General features: G+C 33.9%; 1 long non-coding RNA gene and 1 other non-coding gene across 4 annotated transcripts in view; one reads left to right on the top strand and one right to left on the bottom strand.

The window, feature by feature from the left end:
• Positions 1–10,666, top strand: part of LOC102151134 — a 29,637-nt gene extending 18,971 nt beyond the window's left edge. For 2 of the 3 annotated variants that reach the window (XR_005380862.1, XR_005380863.1), the window contains one exon: positions 10,410–10,666. This is a non-coding gene — a long non-coding RNA (uncharacterized LOC102151134). Of the gene's footprint in view, positions 1–10,406 lie in introns of all 3 variants that reach the window. The other variant, XR_005380864.1, reaches the window with a different exon arrangement.
• LOC119866806 lies at positions 8,678–8,785 on the bottom strand. Its single transcript, XR_005381316.1, has one exon. It is a non-coding gene; the product is annotated as a U6 spliceosomal RNA (small nuclear RNA).
• Positions 10,667–12,800: the final 2,134 nt, after the last annotated feature.

The raw sequence follows: 12,800 nt of genomic DNA, 5'->3' as shown, positions 1-12,800 counted from the left end.
ATATTGAAAAGTAATGGCCAAAATTAAAAGTTTAATAGAAGGGCTAAATATGTCTATTGTTGAAGACTATTATAAACTGGATGTTTGTGTCCCTGCCAAACCCCAAATTTATACCTTGAAGCACTATCCCTCAGTAAAATGGTATTAGGAGGTAGGGCCTTTGGGGTACAAATGTATTGATCTGAAGGAGCACCTGTACCCCAATGTTCATAGCAGCAATGTTCACAATAGCCATCTTGGAGAGAGCCAAGATGTCCATCGATAGATAAAGAAGGTGTGGTGTACATATATATACAATGGATTATTACTCAGCCATCAGAAAAGATGAATATTTACCATTTACAATGACATGGGTGGAACTAGAAGGTATTATGCTGAACAAAATAAATCAACTAGAGAAAAACAATTATATTGTTTCCCTCATATGTGGAATATAAGAAACAGTGCAGAGGATTATAGGGGAAGGGAGGGAAAACTGAATGAGACGTCATCAGATAGGGAGATAAACCACGAGAGACTCAACTATAGGAAAAACTAAGGGTTGATGGAGGGGTGGAGGGTGGGAGCATGGGGTAACTGGGTGATGGGCATTAAGGAGGGCAGATGATGAGCACTGAGTGTTACATGCAACTGATAAATTATGGAACTCTACATCTGAAAGTAATGATGTACTTACTATATGTTGGTAGTTGAATTGAATTTAAATTAAAAAAAAACACACAACAAAAGGAGATAGGGCCTTGGGAAAGTAATGAGGTTTAATTCAGATCTTGATGGTGCAGCTTCATGATGGGATGAATCAGTGCCTTTACTAGAGACTTGCTTCCCCTCTCTGCTCTCCACCATTTGAGGATACAGAGAGAAGTCGGTAGTCTGCTCCCTGGAAGAGGGCCCTCTCCTCACTGTCCTGGCACCCTGATTGCAAACACCTAGCCTCAAGAGTTGTGAGAAATAAATTTCTGTTGTTTTGACATCCAGTTCATGATATTTTGTTACGGCAGCTTAAGCTGGCTAAGACAAAGATTGAATTGGACATCGATAAAAAAGGATATCTTTCAGAAGGTGGACGTAAAGCATTGAAGTCCTAGAGAAGAAGTTATATCCTTGATTATTGATGGGGGCAAATCATGGCTAGTATCACTCAACTGGAGTTTCAGGACAAGAGATTAGGGGGAAGACAATCAAAGGCAAGATGTAAAAATTACATTGAGATTAAGAAAGATTTATAACTTCACATATGTGCTAGGCAGATCTCTTGAAATTTCTGAGCAATGAGAATAAAAAGAATAGCCAAAAAGCAAGCCTCCTACCATGGAGACTAAAGCTCTCATTAGATTTCTATGAAACTCACAATGCAGGAAGATAAAGATAAATAAAGTCTTCAAAATGCTAAGGGAAAACAGTACATATGCATAAAATACTATTTCAGATGTACTGGCACTTAGAAAGTACATACTGTCTCTGAACAAAATTATTCAACAAAAGAATCTGGTGAAAGGCAAAATTAAAAAAATAAAGAGTGAGACATGCAATATAAGAAAAAGTATTGGGCAGTTCAGGTGTCTCAGCGGTTTAGCACCACCTTCAACCCAGGGAGTGATCCTGGAGTCCGGGGATCAAGTCCCACGTCGGGCTCCCTGTGTGGAGCCTGCTTCTACCCTTGCCTGTGTCTCTGCCTCTCTCTCGGTGTGTCTTTCATGAATAAATAAAAATAGAATCTTAAAAAAAATAGAATCTTAAAAAAAAAAGAAAAAATATTGAGCAAAGAAAACCTGTAGGGATATCTAAACAATCTCTGCCAATGTAAATCAGCAATTCAATACAATGTAAGTAAAGGTGTCCAAACTGGTCAAGACATTATGCAAATGCAAATAAACAAAACCAATCTGGAACTAAATTTCAATTAAATATGGTGAAGAGGACAGGTAATAAGATGACTGTCTTGTTTCAATAAAGGGCAGCTCAAATATAGTTCAATCCTTGATACTGAAAGACAAATTAAAATTCATTTATAAAAATTACGGGTACCAACTGGAGAAAAATATACATATACACATAGTTTTAAACCCACAAGATAACAAAAGGAATAAAACAAATTGAATAATCAAACTATCAATAGGAAAATGAAATTTATATATGACAAGGAAGAGTCAAACATATCAATAAACATAAGAAATTGAATGAGTTAAATCCTTATATCAAAAGGCATACATGTTAAAAATCCAATTAAAAAAATCAGTTACATTTCTGTCGTTACTAGATGCACATAACAGACAAATTACTCAAAATGAATGGACAAAAATAAAGCTATTAACACCTGCAGTGGTGATAATAATCACTAATTAAATGTTTCTGAATGAAAAGCATTGAAGGACTAACCATGATAGCTCAGGATTAAAAATTAAAAGATGAAATTTATCAAGAAGGTATAACAGTCATGTGTGTTTATGCTCTACATGAATTAAGATTTATAGGGGCTCCTGGGTACCTAGTCAGTTAAGGTTCTGACTCTTGATTTCAGCTCAGGTCATGATCTCAGGGTTATGAGATCGAGCCCCAAGTCAGGCTACCCACTGAATGTGCAGCCTGCATAAAAATCTCTTTCCTTCTCCCTCTGTCCCTACGCCCCCTCACCCTGCACACGTTTGTGCTCTTTGTCTCTACAAATAAACAAATACATACATATAAAATTTATAAACCGAAACTGTTAGATGTAACAAGAAGAAAAAAAAAACATATAGTGACTTATAATTCTGATGCCTGCACTACTGATTTTCAGCTATTGGAATATGCTTTAGAATCTCAGACTTGATTTCCCCCTCAGTGTAGAAATTCTTATTCTTATCACTGAATAGTTTCCGTACCGCGTTATTGCTCTTCTTTTAGGACTGGAACTGCACATAGCTGTTAGACTCTATCATATTTCCCTATTGTCTCTTCCATGCTTTTAAAAGGGCACCTGAGTAGCTTAGTGGGTTAAGTGTCATGATCCTGGGGTCCTATGATCAAGCCCCAAGTCGGGTTCCCTGCTCAGCAGAGAGCCTTCTCCCTCTCCTCCCCACTTGTACTATCTCACTATCTCTGTTTCTCTTTCAAAGAAATAAATAAAATCTTAAAAAAAAATCTTTTCTTCTATAAACTTGAGTCTGGATGATTTATTCTAACCTATTTTTTCGGTTTACTCATATTCCTTTTTTCCTTCTAAATTAATAGCTTTGGAATTTTATTTTTTCTAGTTTTATGAGATATAACTGACATGTAACATGGCATTATTAAACTGTCCAACGTAATCATTTGATATATGTGTATATTGTGAAAGATCATTTTAACTTTTCATTCTAAAAGGTTTGAGGTGCTGTCTCATTGTGGTTTTTATTTGCCATTTTCCTGATCATTAGTGATGTTGAACATCTTTTCAGGCACCTCTTGGCCATTTGTATATCTTCTTTGCAAAAATGTCTATCAGCTCCTCTGCCCATTTAAAAATATTTTTTGCACTATTGAGCTATATGAATTCTATACATATTTTGGATATTAACCCCTTATCAGATATATGATTTGCAAATACTTTCTCCCATTCTATATGTTGCCTTTTGATTTTGTTGATGGTTTCCTTTGCTATGCAGAAGTGTTTTAATTTGAAGTAGTCCTACTTGCTAATAAAGGAGGAAGGGGAAAAAATAAGTGGGAAATATCAGAAAGGGAGACAGAACATGAAAGACTCCTAACTCTTGGAAATGAACTAGGGGTGGTGGAAGGGGAGGTGGGTGAGGGGTGGGGGTGACTGGGTGGCGGGCACTGAGGTGGGCACTTGACGGGATGAGCACTGGGTGTTATTCTGTATGTTGACAAACTGAACACCAATAAAAAATAAATTTATTGGAAAAAAATAATTTTTGGTTTTGATGTCTTTGCTTTTGGTGACAAATCCAAAAACCCATTACCAAGACCAATGCTAATCTCCATGTTTTCTTCTAGGAGTTCTATGGCTTCAGATTTTATATTCAAGTCTTTAATCTATTTTGAGTTGCTTTTTGTCCAGTATTGTTCTTTTATGTGTGCCTGTCCAGCCTTCCCAACCCCATTTGTTGAGGAGACATTCTTTCCTTATTGTGCATTCTTGATTCCCTTGTCATTAATTAATTGACCATGTTTATCTTGGCAATCTCTATTCTGTTCCATTGATCTCTGTGACTGTTTGTATTTTAGTACCATACTGTTTTGATATAGCTTTATAGTAGAGTTTGAAATCAGGAGATGTGATGCCTCCAGCTTTGTTCTTTCTCAAGATTGCTTTGGATATTTCATTACTTTGTGATTCCATGCCAAATTTAGGAGTGTTTAGTCTATTTCTGTGAAAAATGCCACTGGAATTTTGGTAGAGATTTCAATGAATCTGTAGATGACTTTGGGTAGTATGGACATTTTAACAATATTAATTCTAGTCCATGAGCATGAAATATCTTTCCATGTGTTTGCTATTTGAATTTCCTTCACTTTCTTTTAACACTATCCTACAATTTTTAATACAAAGATATTTTACCTCATTGGTTAAATTTATTCCTAAGTATTTTATTCTTTTTGATGCAGATGTAGATGGGGTTGCTTAATTTCCCTTTATTATGGAAACACATTGATTTTTGTATATTGATTTTAAATCTTGTGACCTTACTGAATTTGCTAATTTAGTCCTAATAGTTTTTTTTGGAGAGTCTTTAGGGTTTTCTACATGTAATATCATATCACCTGCAAATAGTGACCATTTACTTCTTCCTTTCTAATTTGTATACCATTTATTTATTTATTTATTTATTTATTTATTTATTTATTTATTTATTTTGTTTAATTGCTCTAGCTAGCAGTTCTAGTAGTATGGAAAAGTGGCAAGAGTGAGCATTTTTGTCTTGTTTCTGTTCTTAAAGGAAAATCTCTTAGTTTTTCACTGTTGAGTGTAATGTAAGCAGTGGGTTTGTCTTGTATGGCCTTTATTCTGTTGCAGTACATTCCTTCTATTCCCAGTTTGCAGAGAGGTATTATGAATTGATATTGTATTCTGTCAAATGCTTTTTCTGCATCTATTGAAATGATCATGACTTTATCCTTCCTTTTGTTAATGTCATGTATGACATTGATTGATTAGCAGCTATTGAACCTTCCTTGAATATCAGGGATAAGTCTCACCTGATCTTGCTATAGGATACTTTTAATGTATAGTTGAATTCAGTTTGCTAATATTTTGTTGAATATTTTTGCATCTATGTTCATTTGGATACTGGCGTATAATTTTCTCTTCTGATAGAATGCATTTGTGAGCACATTGAACATTTTATGAAATGGCTGGGGTTCTTTTCTTGGAGTTGGTAAAAGGCAGGAAAAAAAATGTATGTTAATTTGATCAAATGTAAAACTTTTCTTTAAGCCAAATAACAGTTGATAATTTTGCTTTTCAGAAATAGAGTTCAGGAGACACCTGGGTGGCTCAGCAGTTGAGTGTCTGCCTTTGGCTCAGGGCATGATCCCAGGGTCTGGGATTGAGTCCTGCATTGGGCTCCTGCAGGGAGCCTGCATCTCCCTCTGCTTATGTCTCTGTCTCTCTCTCTCTCTCATGAATAAATAAAATCTAAAAAAAAAAAAAAAAAAAGAACTAGAGTTCAGAATAATTGTTTGGTTTTCTTAGGGTGTGCTTAGGTCCAGCCAGGGCTTCCATTTCACCTGAACAAGTGTTTTTAATTTAGTGTGTGATTTGGGGTACTTCAGAGTTCTTGGAGCCATCTAAATTACTAACTATTCATCTATTCCACATGACTTGATTTTATAAAATTAATTATATCTACCAACATATATATATATATATATATATATATATATATATATATATATATAGCTATAATTTGCTTTTATAGATACAACTTTGAAAATGATCAGAAAGTTTCTTTGGCTTCTGTATCTCCCAATGTTGGACTAGGCAAGTTGAAAGAAAGTGACTTATTTTCCAATAGGCCTGTTACTTGGATCTGGAAATAGGCCATCTTAGTTTTTCTTTTTTTTTCCAGACATTATTTTCTTTTTTATGACTATTAGGTTCTTTCTCTTTGCTTAGTTGTGAGTATAGGAAGTAGGTCAGTTCTTTATTTTCAAAAGAACTAAAGAAAAGAAAAAGAAGCTGTCTTTAATTTGACATCACAGTGCTTATTATGATCCTACTTACATGTCCACTCTATAATAGACTGTTTATATAAAAAGTGTGGGAAAACATAATCCTAATTCAAGCAAAAAGATTTAAACAGCAAACTATAACAAGGCAAGATGTAGAATCATTCATTTTCTTTACAGCAAGAAAACACGTTGGGAAGGCAGAATGAGATGTAATTTTGCATGTGCTGTAGAATCAGTACCTTAGTCCAAATTCAGGCTTCCTCTCTTATTATTTATGAGATTTATTTTGTTTTTCTGTGTCTCAATTTTCCTCATTCATATAATGAAAGTAATATTATGAGTGACCTTGTAGAGCTCTTGTGCCTGACACAAAGCAAGTTCTCAGTAAATATTAACTACTACTGTGGACTTCAAGCCTTTCATCTTTCGGATGAGGAAACTGATCTAGAGGGATGAACAAATCTCGAAGAGCTAGGACTACAGCTCTCATTCTCTGATTTTCATCCAGCCAAGATGGCTGCTGAAGACTGTCAGGACAAATTCTTTCCATGGAGGAAAATAAATTCTACTTTTACTGTGAGAGAAGAATTGTCTGATCTATAAATTAACATGGAGCATGTCTAATTTTGAGGTATCTGGAAATTTGCAATAGACAAAAACTTGAAAATGAAAGTTTTTTTTCATGTGCATATTTCTGTTTGACAATTAAAAAAAACCAAAGTGAAAATCTGCTTATGTTGATCATATAGATTATACATAAGAGCATAAAGTATGCATTACAAAAAGAAGAAACTTTTATATCTCCTGAAACTACTCTATATACTCCGCTATTTCTGTCAACAAAGTATCTGGTTCTAGATAAACAATTCCACACCGACTTTTGGGACAATGCTATTTAATATCATTTTAATTTTTTTCACCAAAAGCTATGTATTATGAAATATGGTTTAGAGTTTACACTGAGATAAACTTTTTAATGATTAGAGTACAAAACAATATACATATATAGTCATTTTTTCAATTTAAAAAATAAAGACAAAGATAGTACTTCATGTTCAGTGAGCACGTGCAGACCATTCTCTCTATAGATGCCATCATTTCTTGAAGAAATCAGAGCATACTACATGAATAGGCCTTCCCATAGGGCCTCAATTTTAATTTTCCAGAGTTTGGAGAAGCAATATCCATCAAGTTCCCTCAACTGTTGAGAATAATGCTGTTTTTGTCACACACAAGTCTATTTTGAGCTCAGATATACTCAGTGACTTTAGACTGTAGGCTTGCAGACCTGTCAGCACAATGCCCCATTACAAATTGTCCCTTTAGCAAGATGACTTCATTTTAGCAGCCTGTTCTGGTTTCTACATCCTTCCAGGTTTCACAGTTCAGTGCAGTCAAACAAGGTGATGGCATTTTTAAGGCTGTAGATTTTATTGGTCTACGAATAAAGGTAGGTGGCCAGGTACTATTTCAGGGTTGCAATTGGCAACCTGGTACTAAATTTGAGTATACTGAGACTGAGAAAGTTGTGATTTTTTCAATACTGGAAACATAAATATTGGCATTTATGGAAGTGGTTGCTATAACAGGAAGTGATTTCATATCATTAGCTGAAATAAGATAATGAGAATGTCTAACTTTAATCTGAATGATCATTAAAACTTGGGACATACTATTTCTCAAGAGAAACTGATTAGAATCCAAGCAACCCCTATTTGCATTTTGAGCCTTCTACTTATTGGATGCTAATAAAAATCTTATACTTTAATTATTTCACCTGTTACTTGCACATTTCTAATTTCCTATCAAGACATAATCGTGTCTGAAACAGACACCTATATGGCTCATAAATAGCCTGCCTATTCTTTAGGTTATATAAATTCTTTTCCAGCAATAAATTTTGCTCCAAAATGGGCCATGCCCGCATAAGAGGAAAGAGAGTCAGATAAAGACTATAGTAGGTTGAGATAAACCAATGAAGAGACACCTGGCTTCACAAGACATTACAGGAATTCTAGCTCTAGTAGGACTGTATGAACAAAGAACAAACATCAAGTTATAAAAATAAATGAGTCGTTGTAATGTACAGCATAGGGAATATAGTCAACAATATAATAATTTTATATGGTGACAGATGGTAACTAGACTTATCGTGGGAATAATTTTGTAATGTGTAAAAATGCTGGATAAGTATGATGTACACCTGTAACTAATAGAAAGTTTTATTTCAATCATACTTCAATAAAAATTATTTAGGTTTTTAAATCTTTCATTTCCTCCCTTAAAATGGTAGCACCAGTAGCATGTACCATAGAATGGTGAGTATTTAATGAGACAGTGCAGGCCAAGAGCTTAACAAAAAACAACTAAGATTGATCTGTTCTTCCTCTGTGACAATTACTCTGCCAAGTCCTTTCTGAGTGTGCTGTGTGCTTTGCAAAACAATATATAAATAAATCATTAAATGTGTAATGTCTACATATATTATATACATAATTAAAAAATGTATGACTAACTGTAACTAAATATGGAAAGCTCCATGAATTTGTGTGTCATACTCACACAGAGGTCATATGAACCTTCTCTGTATCCTTCCAATTTTAAGTGTATGTGCTGCCCAAGTGAGCACAACAAACTAACTAAAAACTAAATCAAATGTACAAAACTTGCTATTTTGTTTATCGCTCTTGGTTTTACCTCGTGATTTTAGAATTCTCATGTTAACATTGGTAATCAAATTTTCTTGTCTTTGACTTTGTACCATTCTCTCCTTTGTTAACTGAATTCTGGGACACACATTTGGTAGGGGAAGGCATTCTCAGAAGCAGACCTGGCCCAAAGTATCTATTGGAAGGTCATTCATGCTTGTATCCAATTTTTTCCTTTGAGGATATGCAACTGTCCAAGTTTTGCTTTTGTTTCACAGATCATTTAGAACAATTCAAAACCAACAAAATAGCAACAGCTTTAAAAGCAGGCTATTAGTAATGCAAAAATCAAACTACCTGCAGTGAAAAACAAGCTCACTCTCAATGAGTGAGCAAGAAAGAAATTTTGGACATCTCACAACTTTGCTTTGATAATTGAAAAATATGTCAGAATTAGAGGCCAGGTAAGGTTTTTTTTTTTTTTTTTTTTTTTTTAAGTAGAAATTTTAGGTCATCGAGACCAATAGATAGGAGAACCAGGGACTCCAAACATTCTTAAAATGTTGGCATTCATTCAAAGTAGGGTTAATCCATAAAACATTTACTTGTGCAATAAACGTTGACATTCTCTGGAGTTCTGATTCTTCTTCTTATTCTATACCTACTTGTAGGCTAAAAGAGCCTAGTTTCCTAGCTTTATAAATAATTCATAAATTTATAATCTCAAATTTTCACCTCCAGTTCAGTCTCTCTTCTGTCCTTTGTATCTAATACCCTATTCCATCAGTTCCACTTTTTTTAAGGGAGAAGTTTTCTGGATTTCATAGTTACCATTAAGAATCAGAAATCTTGCCATTTATATCTTTCATAGGTGGCAGAAGAGACATTTGTCATAAATAATTTTTTATTTTTATTTTTGTAAATATTATTTATTTATTTATTCATGAGAGACACACAGAGGCAGAGATATAGGCAGAGGGAGATTCAGGCTCCCCACATGTGGGAATCAATCTTAGGACCTCTGGGATCACAAACTGAACCTAAGGCAGAAACTCAACCACTGAGCCACCCAGGTGCTCCCAGAAATAATTTATTTTTAAAGTTTAAGTCTAAATGAAGACTAGCTTTCTCTTCTTTGCTGCATTAGAAAATATTTTATTATATTTTCACTTTTTTTGGGAAATAAAGTAATCCTAATTTCAAATAACAAATCTAAGCATAATTAAATTAAATTATGATACTAAATTATAGAACCATGGAGTAAAACTAGAATGGAGGAAGTTGCCAATAGATAGAGATTGTTTTAGATTCCTATTTTTCTGGGTAATATTCATAGGTAAGCAGTGACTATTTATATTAATAAATTAAATATTTAATACATTCAGCTAATATATTGTGTGAACTAACAGGGGATAATTTGTTGAATGAATGATTCAATAAACAAATGCTTAATGTGAAGTGATAGGGATACAGAGAAGAATAAATAGTACAGTTTAAGAAATAGCAAGGTTATAATGTCATACAATTATTGTTTTAACCTTGACCCTAAGTTTGATTTTTTTCTCAAATCTGACCTTCTCTTCCCTTTCTGTTCACTGGAAGCAGAGACCCAATTTGAGGACTTGGAAGCCTTAGAAGAGGATAGAATCACTCTATAGAAACAGCCTGGTTCTCAGGATGTCTGTGTGGAGTAGTATTTCCCGGGGGATCCATGTGGAACTGTGAGGTGAAGAAGAAAGAAACATGTGCTACAATAAACAACTGGAATAATGGGTGGGCTCAATGCTATATCCATCCTATCTCTTATCTCCAGTTACCTCAAAGGGTTGATGTCAAGAGTAAATAAAGATAATATTTAATGCACCCAGTACAGATGCTTGTGTAGTGTAAATACTATATCCGAAGTACTATACTATATCCAAAATACTGTATCCCTCTACTCTCTTTTCTTTATCTTAGTGACAATATCTATAAATTTGAGGCGTATTGGACAATTTTTATTTATCATAATAAATAGCATTAGTTACTTTGTACCAGACATTGTACCAAGCACGAATCATGTACTTACTTCTCTAACATCATGAAATGGTAACTGTCATTCTCTCCTTTTCACTGATGAAGAAATGGGACATGTACTACAGGAAATAGTACATGCAATAGTTATTAAAATAAAGATCACTGAAGACAATAAAAAATATGACTATAGTTTATTAGAACAGTATAAGTTACCTAATTAGAGAAATGCTTCTCTGAAATGATTCAGCTCAATTCAGTCTTTAGACCTAAAAGTCACAGTAAATCAGTTTTTCATATGTAATTATAATGAAAAAGTATATCATTTCTTTAATGACCTAACCTGGGGAAAAACACATAATACTATATCAACAAATATAAATTAAAAAATTTGAAATGTATCAAGTGAGATACTCTAAGTTAAATTATTAGATTATAATCCAGTCTCTGGGGAAAGCACTTTATTGGACATGTTTGATGAAATCAGCAAAATATACTTTAGGAATCAATTCAGCTTCTCCTCAGTAATGGAGTTGTAAAACTTGAATTCTTTCTTGTGAAAAATTTCTTACAACAATGAGGTGCTAAAAAGTAAGGAATGATATTGCTTGTTAGAGAAGAAACTCCCCTTTATTTTTTTTTATTTTTTAAAGAATTTATTTACTCATGAGAGACACAGAGAGAGAGAGAGAGAGAGAGAGGCAGAGACACAGGCAGAGGGAGAAGCAGGCTCCATAAAGGGAGCCTGACAAGGGACTTGATCCTGGGTCTCCAGGAGGCGGTGAAGGCGGTGCTAAACCGCTGAGCCACCCCGGCTGCCCAAAACTCCCCTTTAATAAGCTTATTTATCAAATGCCAAGAGTAATAGATCCAACTTCATTAATATTAATTTTTTTAAAGGTTCATTTATTTATTTGAGAGAAAGAGAGAGCAGGGGGAAGGGTAGAAGGAGAGGGAGAGAGAGTTTCTAGCAGACTCCAAGCTGAGCATGGAGTCAGATGTGGGGCTCTGTCTGGCAATCCTGAGTTCATGACCTGAACAGAAACTGAGTGGGACACTTAACTGACTCTGCCGCCCAGGTGCCCCTATTAATTTTAAATTTTTAAAAATATGAAAACAATAAGTTACAGTAAAAGACTTCACTCTATAGTATTCTCAAACATAAACAAAATTAGAAAAGAATCCATAACAGGTTTCATTTTAATTTTATTTGTTTAAAGACATATACTATGCTAATTATGTTAATGTTATTCTTGGGAGCTGGTTAAAAGGCTGTTTTTTTTTTTTTTTTTCTTTCCCTGTTACTATTTAAAGAAAAAAATAAGCAGATAGAAAAGAGCCTATAGAAAAGCAGGGGATAGGTTTTTCTAAATATTTGTCTTTTATAAGTTCTAGATCAATATATTCTGTCAAACATTTTAAGAAGAGTTTTTATTTTTATAAATTTTAAGTGTATCAGTAATAAATATTGAATAACTGCCAACTGCAAAGCATTCATGTTTTATGGTAACTTATTCACCCACCCATCTATTCATTCATTAAAAAAATTGTTATTTAATACCCACTACTAGGTACTAGATACTGTTCTGGTCACTGACATAAAGAGTCAGGGAGGTGTCTAGAAATAGATTATTTACTAGTATTCAATGATTAACAATATAATTGTACATTGATTATCTGGCTATATATCAAATGTATTTAGTATAATTTTTAATGTAATATTTTTAAAGGAAAGAAGGCTACTATCCAGTGTCTTCAATGTCAATTCCTTGTTTTCATACTTTATGAAGGTGCTATGTGCTTTCAGACATTCTTTGTCAGACTAGAGGAATTGTATATTGGGAAATATTGAATATCATGCTTAAAAAAGTACAAGTCTGAATTTTTACTGTACCGAAAGCCCAATATTTAACAGACTTTAAAAATAAAATAACAATGACAACAATAATAACAACAAAACTGAGGTCTTTCTGAACTAAAACC

Source organism: Canis lupus, chromosome 29 (assembly GCF_011100685.1).
Source record: "Canis lupus familiaris isolate Mischka breed German Shepherd chromosome 29, alternate assembly UU_Cfam_GSD_1.0, whole genome shotgun sequence".
NCBI classification, from domain to species: domain Eukaryota; kingdom Metazoa; phylum Chordata; class Mammalia; order Carnivora; family Canidae; genus Canis; species Canis lupus.
This window is presented reverse-complemented; position numbering and strand designations above follow the sequence as displayed.